This window comes from Sitodiplosis mosellana, unplaced genomic scaffold, assembly GCF_009176505.1.
Source record: "Sitodiplosis mosellana isolate CC-2019 unplaced genomic scaffold, AAFC_SMos_1.0 Smas_scaffold_3, whole genome shotgun sequence".
NCBI lineage: Eukaryota > Metazoa > Arthropoda > Insecta > Diptera > Cecidomyiidae > Sitodiplosis > Sitodiplosis mosellana.
In genome coordinates, this window is record NW_022595246.1 from 5,868,452 (window position 1) to 5,881,794 (window position 13,343).

A 13,343-nucleotide genomic window follows, 5' to 3' on the forward strand; every position below is an offset into this window, starting at 1 on the left:
AATTTATTTACTTTTCTTCTTTTAACCATCAACTGAGCGAGAAAAAAAATTCGGCCCCCGAAAATAATCATGTATGTTTAATGAGACGGGTGTATGTATTTTCGGTATGTGTTCATTTCTTGATGTTTATTCTTCATTTAACTTCTTTTGTTGAAATTTTGTTCGGATGGATTTCGTACACAATGTGTTCACAATTGGTCTGGTCTGGTTGGTGTTCCGATATATGCCAATGAGAGCGCGCGCATTTGTGTTTAAATGTTCAATTTGAATTTCATTCTTATTGATCTTCATCAATTATGCAAAAGATTCCGCGCCGACTAAAAGAGTCAAGAGAAGGCATCGAGTATGATTTAAACGTAAATGATATACACAAAAACCGTTGATGGTGACGATGATACCGGACCGCTCTCTCGAGCAACAGCAGCCAGCCAGCTAGTCAGCCAACCAACAGCAGCAGTAGCGGTGACATTGAGCAATTTCGTTTTGTGCGCATTTTTCTGTCTCGTTCGCGTAGACAAGAGAATTAATTCAGTTCTGTTTTTATTCCATGATAATGTTTTGTGTGTGTGTGTGTGTTTTTTTTTCAGCTTAAAGTGCGCATAACTAGACGCATGGATGATATCAATGGTGTGCTGCTGCTGCTGCTGCTGCTAAAAAGCACACAGAAAGAGCAAAAGAAGTCAGACGACAAACTAAGTGGACAAAAACAGTGTGCAGAAAATAAAATCCCAAATGACTTTTGAATAGTGCGATATTTTAGGATTTTTTTTTTGGATACGAAATTGTTTTTTTTTATAATATGCAAACATACATGTATATATATATATAGTCCGCCTAGCGTCTCTAAACAATTTGTCTGTCCAAAGCGGCAATAAAAATGTACGAAGAACGAAAAAAAGAAAGAAAAAAATTTTGTCCGCGAGAGAGCTGAAAAACAACCAAATAATAACAACAAATTTGAATACTCGATCGAATTCAATCTCTCTGCAGACGCGAGACAGCAACATTATTCGGTTCGTTCTTGTTGTTGCTATTATTGTTATTTTGTTGTGTTTCTCGCGTCTCTTGACAATAAAAAAAATATTTCGACCGAAAAAGAATTCTTTTACGATCGTCTTTAATTCATTTTGTCACGATGACCGTTCGTCCCTCTTCTGCTTCAATGACGATTTGTAATGTAAATGTGTGTGTTTTTTTTCTTCTTTCGCCGGACATATTTCTTGCGTATAATGTGCGACCGATCTTCAAATTCATTTCAATGATAAGGTTTTCCTGAAAAAATTCTATCAGCTATGCCGCGTTTCCGTACTTAATTCCATTACGTGCGATATGTATTCTCGATTGTGTCGGTTGATCGGTCGTTCGAAGCCCATTTCCTATTCAAACACAAAATACCGATACATACCACCGAGAATTGAATGGAACCGAATGAATGATTTCAATAAACACACATGGAAATTTGGTGCGCACGCGAGAGAGAGAGAGAGAGAAAGAGCAACGAATGAGCTAAGGTCAGAGGTGTTTGATGTCATAGACACTCAACTCTTGTAAATATAGTTCTTTGTTTGCATTGAAAATGTTGATGTTTGTGTCTTGTTTTCTCTCTATTCCACTTCTTTATTCGAGTCGTGTGTCGTCGATCATCTTTGAGTAATTTGCGCACCGTGACTCGAATGGCCTGCGACTTAACTGGCAAAGAATTACCAATAAGGCTGCAAAAGCTGAAAACAAAAAACCAATACTCATTCTCTTTATATTGGTTTTTCCATCATGAGGATAATGAGACGTGATTTTTCGGTTTCTTCGGGTTTTTGGACATTCTTATCGGGTGCCGAGAGGGAGACAGAATGAATTCACAAAGTTATTCGATTGGAACCGGAACGATTCGACCTTTTTGACGAACAAATTCGCTGCACATATTTACCAAATACCGCTTGATTACTTGTGGAACAGAAATTTTTACAGATCTTTTGAATTGGTTTTTTTTGCTCTCCCCCTCTCTCGCCATCTTATCGCATTGACATTCTGGTGAACCACAAACAGAGAAGAAGAAAAAAAAAGAATCATTGTTATTATTATCGCAGCGAGTTCCAATGAAATTACGAATATTATATTCGTTGCTGTTGTTGTTGCCTTTCGGCATTGCATCGTCTCAAGCATCATGTATATGATTATTGTTATTGTTACTTCATCTCTTGCCGTTTTCTCGGTGCTTGTCTCGCGCGCGACGGCGTTTAGCTACTTCGCATTCGGAATGTTTGCATTAGAATTTGTCGAGTGAAAAACCTTGAAGATCGTAGTTTGTGAATAAATTAATCAACAAACAGAAAAGTAGCGCCAGAAAAAAACACACACAGCGATTGAGGGAGAAAGAGACAGCTCGGTTGAACGGTGCACGAACGAGCAAGCAAGCACACACCACACAGCAAAGTGTCTCTTGTATCGTGTCTTTATTTTTCATCAAACTGAGCAAAAACCAAATGAAAACAAACCACCCAGTCAAACCAGTGACAAGCAGCAACAGCGCCGAACGTAATTCCAATGACTCGGAATTCAATTCTCAATCGACTTGAAATTACCAGAAACTACGGCAATTGAATAACAATAATCTAGCTCTAAATAGCACACATATTGATTTAGTTGTCGAACCACTGAATTGGTTCACACTTATGGAATGAAGGCAAAACGATAAGCCAATGCCATTATGGCCGATGTATGCAATAGATTAGGCATTATTTTTTATTATTATTTCAGTTGTTGTGTTAATTTTTTTTTCTCTCTTCGTTCTTTCTGTGTGTACGAATGTTGCTGTGTAGAACGGTTTGCTTTCCTTCTAGAAAACTGAGAAAAAATAGTGCAGAGAAGAAAGAAGAAAAAAGAATGACGTTAGTTGTGAATTGAGTGAGGAATGATTCTTCGCAGATGCGAGAAAAAGGACAAAAAACGCATATCGGCCAAACACACACCGACACACAACAACGACGGTGACGACGAAGACGGCGGCAGCGGCGGCAATGAAGGCAACACGCTTAGAAAATCTAATCATAAGTGACAAGTAACCACAGCAGCCGCAGATTGTCATACACACAGAGCACACACCGAACAACATCCAGTTAAACGAAATCGAAATAATAATAATTATGGTTGTAATTATAATAGTTGTGTGTATGTCACATTGAATGTCCCCATGCTCTTCGCTCCACACACACACACACACACACTCGAACTATTGTCACATTTACACTTCGATTCATGCCATCTCGTTGGTGTGCGCTCACTCACTTTGGTCTCTCGGTCTTTCGGTTTCAATGATATCTCCTCGCCACATACATCGTAGCGTGCGCGCGAACAATGTGTCGTTTGCTGTGCCTCTTTTATTATTGTTGTTGCTATTGTCGTCGCTGGCACTGTGTCTTCATTTCGTTTTTTTTTTCTTCTTTGTCGACTTCTTCACGCTCGCAATGTACTCGAATAATCGAAATGAAAACTTATTTTGTACGAACCGAAGAGCAGCGAGTTGAAGAAGCTGAACAAAAATACGCTGCGCATAATAAGAGACGGAGTAATCTACTCGTTATCAGCAATCATTACACTACGGCTAAACAGCAGAGGCAGCAGCAGCAGCAGCAATAATTCTAACACTTGGTGAACAAGGCAACAATAACCCAAAAATGTCATTTTCATATGGCGAGTTGAAACGAATTAATGAAAATGAGAGAGAGAGAGAGAGAGAGAGAGAGAGAGAGAGAGAGAATGAATTCCGCCATCGTCGCTCAAGCAAACTCGAAACAAATAGATGATGAAGACTCTAGTGAGGCATCGTAAAACTGACGATCGACAAATATCTAACAAATTTTTTTGTTACATGCTTTACGGCCAAGCCACACTTTGTTCGCGCACTCATCGTCGTCGTCGTCGTCGTTGCTGTTTCTCTCTGAATGGCTGCAAAACTTTGTGTATGCCACTGTATGAGTGGTGCTTTATTCTCGCTGTGTGCCTATTTATGGGATTTTCAAGTATTTTTGTGGTTTGTAACCTAATTTTTATCGACGAAAGAAAAATTGAAGAGAAAAAAAAACACAAACACAAACACACACACACACACAACAAAAAGTGTACATTTTTGTGCTCTCGGTCGTTTCGAGTACACACCATTTGTACAATGAACAAGATCGGTTTTGCGATTAAAACTCTCCGTTTAAGCGCGCGCGCGCGCAAGCTCATGTGTGAGTATGCCTGATGTATGCGAGCGAGTGCGAGCGCTTCATTTTATGTGTTACTATTGAGTACGTGCCCGTGCACAATGCCATTTAAAAAAATTTCTTATGAAAAAATGAAGACGAACAACAACGAAAATCCGAAGAAGTTCCTTTTCGGTTTGGTTATCGTTGGTCAAATGTTGTGTGCGTTCACAGTGCGTGATGCATAAGCACGTATATAATTGGACAATGATCTTTTTTCTTTGTCGTTGTTGCTGCTGCGAAAATCTCTGTCTTTATTTTCGGAACAACCAAGGGAGAGAGAGAGCGGCCCAATGCAATGAATGTGCAATTTGCACCGAAATCATCTTCACTTGAACCAAATTTCACTCGCAGCTCTCTGGTTTTCGTTGGATTTTTACGAGCCGATTTCTATGAATTGCATCATTTTTGCATATGTAAATTCCATTGCCATTTGCTGCGACCGCATGAATGATGAAAGCCACTCAGTAATCGCACTGTGAAACGGGAGTGTTCGTGAAAATGAAATATAAAAAAAAGAACGTATTGAAGATTTGAACCACAGAATGGCGTTTCTTTTTCGCTCTGACAGCAAGAGAGAGCCTCTATGAATATATAAAATCGAAATTATGAAATGTAAAAATCTGCGTTGCAGCAGCATCGGCAGCGGCAGCGGCAGAAAATGAATTGCTTCGCCTGTTTTTGAATATAGATGTGTATTTTATGTGACTTTTTCCCGTCATGGTAGATTTAACAGATAATTCTTTCCGATATTGTTGTGTGTATTGCGCACAAATAGCGCATATTTTTTTCTCGTCGAACAAAGATCAATCAGTGCAATAGGTGAAGTGATGTGCTTCGCAGAGCGCTCGCACTCTTTTTTATTTATTTTTTTTCTCTCTCGCTGTTGAAATTAAACGCAACCAACAAAGAGTCAACGTACATTCGACATAAACCATACACACACACACACACACACATGCTCATATCGCGATGCATGTGCATTCAATAATCTCGGTCATTTCAACGATTTATATTTGCTTAAATGAACGGGCGCGCGCGCGCACACTCTCATTGTTTGTATTTGGTCTATTTTTTTTCCTCTGTATTTTTGTTTCTTTCTTTCGTTAATCAGTAAAACGATTCGATTGTGACACGATCGCTTAAAAATCGCTCTCCATACAGTCAAATGGATTTTTACAGTTGGTTTCATTAATTCTTTTGTATAGATTAAACAAACAAACGAACGAACCAACCAAACGAATGAGCGATCGGGCGAAAAATAAAACCATGCTCTTTGTGGCCTTTTGTTTCGTCGGAATTCATATCACTATCTTTGTCCCTCTGTGTGTCAGCCGCACAGCGTGTATTTCGCTAAATTTTGAAGATAAACCGACAAAAAAAAACCCATACCGATTCACACAAAACCAAACGACGGTGGAGATAACACACAGAAAGATCGTCGCCAAATCCTTCAATTACTTGTTATGGTCCAACAATTTTATTTTATTTTTTTTTCTGTGATAAGCGTTTAAGAACCAACGAAGAAGAGAACGAAACGCATAGTCACAGAAACATGACATGCACAGAGATAAAAAATCCCACGAAAAGATAAGTTTTAATTCTAGGCCCCGGGAAAGAAATCGAATATTCTTGATAACAGCCTACGATCACATTTCATTTTGTACATTTACAGTTGAAGAAGAAAATAAAAATGGGTGAATGTACTTACTTCGTTGAAGATGGTATGGTTTGTGCCAGTAGTTGATTGATAAAATGGCCGCTCCCCAGCAACAAGATGCGCTCCTTCGTTACGCTCCTCTCTTTGCTGCTTCACGTTTTGTTTTTCGTGTTTGTTCAGGGCTTTCGGTTTTTATTGGTTTCGGTTCAATGTTTTTTTTGTCTTTTAATGGTAACATAAAAAAAAATGTCAAAATATTTGACGGAAAAATCACTCATCACACATTTGCATTTAAAACAAAGGCACTAAATTTCTCTCGTCTCTGGAAGACGTCTGATGTCATTGCACATGATTTAACTCCACACAATGCACTAATGGAATGGAGAAAAAAATAGAAAAACAAATCCGTCACTAAAAAAAGAAGGATTGAAACAAAAACAAAAAGAGAAGAAGCTAATTTATGTATAAATATATATCCGCGTTATGGATCGGTGCCGAAAAATAACCGAGCAATGAATAGTGAGCGATTCCTGTTGAAGAAAGAATGTCGTCGAGATGATTCGAACGATATACCACGAGCGAGTGAAGAGTCGTCTTCGGGCTAGCATTTAACGCATGAACAATCAAACTGATTGGGCTGAGCTCAAGCGCGCCAATGCTATTGCATACGACCGTTTGTCAATATCGGAACACATATATACCAAAAATAAAAATTGGCCACAGAGCAACGCACACGGAGTGTATAATGGTACCACAGCGGGCAAGATAGAGGGAGAACGTACGGAAGAGAGAGTCAGAATGAGTACGTCTCTGCGGTATGATGTCGACAACGACTTCGAAAAGAATTCATCCAGCAAAAATGTGTGCTGCTGTTGTTTTTTTTGTTCGTACATACAAACAGACCTCAAACTCACACACAATCGGCACACACGATCCTAAACAATAATAGCAGAAGCAACGTCAACAGCAACAGCAACAGCAGCAGCAACAGTAATTTTTTTTAAAATGAAAACGAAACAGAAAATGCGCGAGTCTATTGCGCATACTCGTGCCCATTTAACATAAACCAGTACTCAATAACGTTCACGCGAGCGAACACACCGAGGACGATCATCGAAAGAAAGAAAAATAAATTACAAGAAATTCATTAAGATGAGGTTTTTTCTCTCTCTCTTCGACGAAACGATAACGGAGGTTTGTACACGCGCATGGACTTTGACGGCCCACAAATATGGAAATTTGCGAGAGCGCACGGGTTGGCGATGCAAAGTGTAATGCATGGTCATAGAAAAAGCCACAAAGTGTTTCTATAAAATCAGGCACTCAAAAACACTCACTCACTCACTATTGCACATGCGATCGCTTTCACGCTGATCCAAACAACGATGAAAACATCAGCAGAAGCAGCGGAAAAAAAAACAAAGAGCAAAATCACCATACTTTTTCTTTCAATACTATTCTAATGTATAATTTAAATGCACTGGCAAATGGCAAACACAATCTAATGAAGCCAATCAAAGAGCAGCTAACACACACACACACACATCCGAGAATTTTCTATGTTTCGCTTGAATAGAATCCCGAGTTCTCAATAGACGAATAAATTCTAACTGGGTTTTCTTCTAAATGGTTGTGGTTTTCGTTACCGTTTTGTTGGAATTGGCTCGCGGCTCCGTTTTATACATGCAATATAAGATGGTTTAATTTTGATTTCCTTTGCAAAAATATAACAGAAAATAACGAAACTGAGTCAATGAAAGAGAGAAGAGCCGCCGCAGCAACAGCAACAGCAGCAGCAATAACAGAATGAAACGATCGTGAACGCGCGTAAGTCAATGAAATACTGAACCATATTGCACAATTGCCGTGCTTGTGTACACGATGAGCAGAGCACGAAATTAACGACAACGTCGATACAACACACAGCACACACAGTGTGCCGATGATGACGACAAACGAACAATGTCTCTCGGCACACCACCACAAACGGTTTGGTTAAAACGGGCAAAAGAACCGAAGAGGAACAACGAACAATGTCTTTAAGCCTCCGAAAAAAAAAACTAAAACTGATAACAACCACTAAGCAAAGCACTTTCGATGACTGTTGACAATTTGTTTCTGTTATTTCCAATCTGCTATGCATACAAATTCACACATATACCAGTGCGCAGTGCGCAAACGGCCGACCCGACACTGTGCTCGCACACTCATACACTCTCACTTTCGTAATCGGCCAAACAACGGGCCGAATAAGAAGGCGAACGAACAAAACAGCAACAGCAACAACAACAACAACAGCAGCAGCAGCAGCAATGCTGCTAACAGAGAGCAAGAGAGTAAGACCAAAGCAAAAGAAATGGATCGACACAGAAAATAATTGTTTATTATGACGATACTACGTTTTAGGTTTCGTCTTTGCCATGATTGAGATGGTCTCTCATTTATATATATATATAACGTATAAAATATACTGCTTCTCGGTGCGATATGATTCTACCCGCAGCTACCGATCGTCTCATTTAACTCTCGACTCATTGAAATTTTCCTTTGATTTGTATTTTTTTTTGCTCTCTTTCGTTTTTATTTCATGGATCACACAGAGTTCTGTTCTTCGGTTCGAGAGTCCAACAAACATTAGCTGCTATTTTTACCATGTTACATCCCATGCACACTCTCACTCACACTCACTATGCTTGTGACTTTTTTTTCGTTCTTTTTCGAAAAGCGAGAGAATCAGTTTCAACAATCCGTGCACTCATTCGCATCTCTTGAACATAAAACTGCTGCACAAGCAACAAACGGCAGCAGCAGAAGCAGCAGCGAGGAGAAGAGAAGTGAGAAAAAAGAACGAACGACGAAGAATTCTATTCGATATTTATATTCATTTTCATTTAGTGTTGAATGTTGTTTGAAACGTTTTTTCTCAGTGCGATTTTGATGTGTTCGCGTCTCTCTTCCTCCCTCGCTCACTCGATCGCTCCCTCTCTGTCGTCATTTGGCTCTGTGGTCATGTGGTCTTGCATTTAACGTTTTCTTCGTAACTTACATTCAGCACTCATTTACCATTTTTATTTATATTATTTTGCTTACACACCGAAAATGAATCTACTACACATACACACACGAACACACGATTCGCCACCGATCGCGAGTCGCGCAACCATTTCATTTCGCTACATTCGTCCGACTCCAATGATTCTCGGTGCACAATTCTAATGGCCCATTCCGCGCACCAATTGTGAATGCTGTGCACACACACATTTATTCTGGATGAAATCATTCGTAAAAAAGCGATGATTTTATGACTTCCACGAAGTAAACGAAAAAAACAAGAGTACCAACTCATTTCAGTGGAAACACCCGCGATCGCGTGCACAATGGAAAAACCATCCGAAATTTAAGCAACCAAAGAGAAACAAATCAATCAATCAGCACACGAAATGGGAATCTTTGATCAACTAATTTTTTTTCTTTCTCTCTCTCTCTCTCTCTCTCTCTCTCTCTCTCTCTCTCTCTTCTCTGCTCTCGTTTTCCATTCAATTGACACTCCTTTTATCAGGCCAAACTAAATTTCAACTAATTTATTAACGACCAAATCCATTCACCACCGTATCATTTATACGACTCGATCCACACAATTAAATTTGAAAACGAAATTTATGTCACACTTCTGAACTCCAGAGAGAAAAAAAAAAACAAAATAAATGATAGATCTGAACTACGGAGACATAAACAAAACAATACCCACAAAACTCTCACTAAAAAGACACGCGCGCAACAAACAGCAGCAGCATCAACAGCATGAGCAGTTACAATAACAGTAGCAAAAAAAAAAAAATCTACCGATCAAAACAAAATAGAAAAAAAACCACGCAATATGAAATTGACGAAATAAAATCTATCGGAGCGATGAGCTCGAACAAGTGAAGCACTCAAAATGAAACTGAATTAAAATCTAACGCGATTATGTGTGTGAACCGAAATACGATACGCGCGTTCGTCTCACTCTGTCAATGTATCAGAGAGATGTGTAACAAAAACATCGGGTCAGTTTTATTCATTTTGTTGTGTTATTTTTTTCTCGCTCTCGTTGGTTGGTCACGGTTTTCATTTAGCAAGCCGTTATACATATATATATGTTCACGATATATTCGCTCGAAAACGAATTTCACTACTTTTGCTGCTGCTGCTGCTGCTGCACATTTTATGTGTGATGTGTTGCTGAGTGGCTGCCGAATTCTAAGTAGCCATTTAGCCGATTTGCATTTTGTCTGCAGAAACTGATCGAAAATGTGTACATCTTACTGTGAAATTTTTGTTTGTGTTCTGTTTTGTCTGCTAATCAAGTATCGTTTCGATTATTCCGGTTATAATAGTTGGCCTTGTTGTATAGTTGGACGATCTATCTCTGTCTCTTTCCGTGAGAGACGAAGTTAACGGCTTGACAATTCTCAATTGACTAAAAATCGAAAATCGCAGATACCAAAATAAATAGAGTCGAATGTGAAGAAGCTACCGCGTAACACACGGTTAGCTAGCTCGCCTCGCGAAAGAGAACTACAATGATAATCGTACAGAGCAAAGAAAAAAAAATACCGAAACGACACTCTCACAGAGTGAGAGCGAGAACAGGCCAGCGAGCGAGCGTGTGCGAACCGCAGTTTGCGGGCTAGGATGATGACGATGACGATGACAACGACGACGACGATGATGATGATGTGAGTAATAGGCAGAACAGCAGCAGCACAGAGAGTAAATTGAAACAGTGTCGGTTCTCATGAGCTCTGCTATGTATCGCAGACTCGCGATTCAGCTTAAAAAACACACCATGCAATAAATTTACTGATAAAAATTCTCTATTATACAAGCAAACAAAGAGCCACACAAACACACAACTCATTCTCGGCCATCAGCAGTTTTTTTTTCATTTTCGTTGAAATTCACTCTCTCTCACTCACTCACTTACTCTCTCGTCGTTGTCGATTGTTTTCGTCAATTACACATAACAGCACAATACAATCACACAAGTCGCGTGAATTCCAACTTTATTTTTTTTTATCGGTACTTGTTGTACCAAGTAACTCATTGATATCGCCCGAAAAAGGAGAAAAAAAATGTGTGTAATAGAAAATGAAAATCACTGGCCTACTGTAATTGAGTCCAAAGCGACAAAATTGTACGACAGAAAAAAGATCAACTTTGAACCATAACGGTTGCCGTGTATCACTGCAAACATAATTTTTTACTTCAAACCACAATTTCAGTTGCCACTGATTTTCTTTTCACTTGTCACCCCCTCAATGCAAAACCAACAACAACAAAAAAAATGATCTTCTACTAGAGTTCTAATGAAAATGAATCGCAAAACAAAAAAAATATTGAAGAATCAAAGAATTCACTCACACTCCTCCGTCAATGACGTTCTCAGCTGTACGCTTGATCTATGACTGATGCATCATCGAAAACATTAGCTGCTGTTCGGCTGTATGCTGGTTCTGTGCCTGTACTGTGCTCTTCTGTTAATGCTTCTCTCGGTACGTTGTGTGTTGCTGCTGCTGCTGTTGGTGTTGATGTTTTTTTTTTCTTCTCTCTTCTTCTTCGCCTCTATTTTTCTCTCCCTCGTTCGTGTGCCATATTGCTATTGCGGTTCTCGTTGCTTGTTGCTGACGGCACACTGCATTCACGATGATGATGATGATGTGTTCTGGGTTCTCTGTCACTCTCACTCATTCTCTGCTTGTAAAATAATGCTATTTATTCAATTCCGAACCGAAAAAAAAAAACATTCTATACATGCACATTGACGATGGGGTTCGCGGGCGCGCGATCACATACAGTAGCATTGCATATTATTTGCTCTGGTCGATTGGCTGCTGTAGAAGAGATCGCTGCTTCGTTTGTATAAAAACCATTGCATTCGTTGCTATTTTTCCTCTCGTATTCATAAAGATTTTGCCTATCTACACACACACACACACACATAGGCACATAGGCACATGCACAGCTTCAAAAAGCTTCGTGCAACGTTTTTTTTCTCTCTATTTCATGATTCTAGTGTGATTTTATCTGTTTCGATTGAGTTGTCGCCTGATTTAATTTCGATATACTCTTATGTCGGCTTGTTTTAGCTCAAAACCACAGGATTGCGCATGAAAAGGATGGTATGACTTAGTGTGATGGCCATGCAACACTTTATTTGGAATTGACTTTGACGTGTTGTTGTTGCTACGTCGTCACTACCATCTATTCAACGATGACAAACTCTTCTAACGCAAATCGCTTGGTCAACAACAACAAACACAAATTGCAAATGCGCCAATTGAACGCGAGAGGAACATCACATTTAATCATCGGGCGTGTGTTTGTATGAGTGTGTATTTCTCATTCGGAAAATTGCAAGATAATGGCGTGTGCGCATTTAACGTCGATATCGAAATGGTAGTTGCGCATTTCCTAAATTCCCCTTTCGATTAAATAGAAAGAAAAAAAAAATAAAACATGCATGACTTTAAACATACAGAGGGAGAGAGAGCAAGAGAGCAAGAGAGAGAAATAAAAACGAAACTTATGATCATGATGAGAGTGGTAAAACCATTTCCTCTGTGTGTTACACACAACTTTTCCATGTGTTCGTTTTTTTTTTTGTATAGATAAGCAAAATATGATTTCGATTCTACCATTCGAAATACGGTTCATGAGCTGATAACAACTAGTCTTGTGCATGTAGTTTCATTTAATTCCTCGATTTTATTCTTTTTCCTCTCTCTATGTGTTTAATTTCTTGGTTCGTGGTTTACTATTCGCTGTTGAAATGGGCTTATGGATTTAGAATTCCATGTGGGCAGCCAGTGATATAGTCGTCTTATCGAGAGTTTGAAAATCCGTGTTTGGTTATATTTTTGGATTAGGCTCTTCGGTATGTCGAATCTACTCTGTGGCTGCAGCACTAGCAACAGCAACGGCACAGCATGTTGAAAAAGCGGCGAAAAAGATGTGTGGTAACGATATACACTTGTTGTTCGTTGACACGTCTTGATTATTTCTTCTGTGTACATACATAAGGCCGCATTGAACACGATAAATGACTTGAACAGACCTCGATTTTTATTTGGTTATATACATTACAATTTGCTGGTGCACACAGTTGAATACAGAACACTTTTTTTTTATTTCTTTTTCTCTCATTTCACTTGCTCTGTTTTCGAAATCGACGGCAACGCTCGCGTTGTGTGCTTGTAAGTGGTGAGATGGTACTTTAATGAAATCGTACAAAAATACCGAAAAAAATATTTTTTTTCTCTCTCTATACGACGTGGAAAACGTTGCCGTTGTCGTCGTCGTCGTCGACGAGGGCAACAGGCGGCGAACATTGAAAAAAAACCTAGTCTTCGGCTTAACGTTTTTCACTCTACAAAGTTCTGTGTTTTAATACTCTCATTTCT

The 13,343-nt window shown here is 39.2% G+C and overlaps 1 protein-coding gene across 19 annotated transcripts in view; it reads right to left on the minus strand.

The window, feature by feature from the left end:
- Positions 1-11,662, minus strand: part of LOC129566096 (uncharacterized) — a 32,470-nt gene extending 20,808 nt beyond the window's left edge. For 3 of the 19 annotated variants that reach the window (XM_055441669.1, XM_055441666.1, XM_055441662.1), the window contains exons 1-2: positions 11,305-11,624; positions 5,953-6,272 (exon numbers count right to left, since the gene is read on the minus strand). The gene's annotated coding sequence lies outside the window, so the exon portion shown is untranslated. Of the gene's footprint in view, positions 1-5,952; positions 6,273-6,396; positions 6,566-7,238; positions 8,112-9,645; positions 10,097-10,206; positions 10,532-10,867; positions 11,125-11,304 lie in introns of those variants that run through there. The other 16 variants (XM_055441668.1, XM_055441664.1, XM_055441672.1 and 13 more) reach the window with 14 other exon arrangements.
- Positions 11,663-13,343: the final 1,681 nt, after the last annotated feature.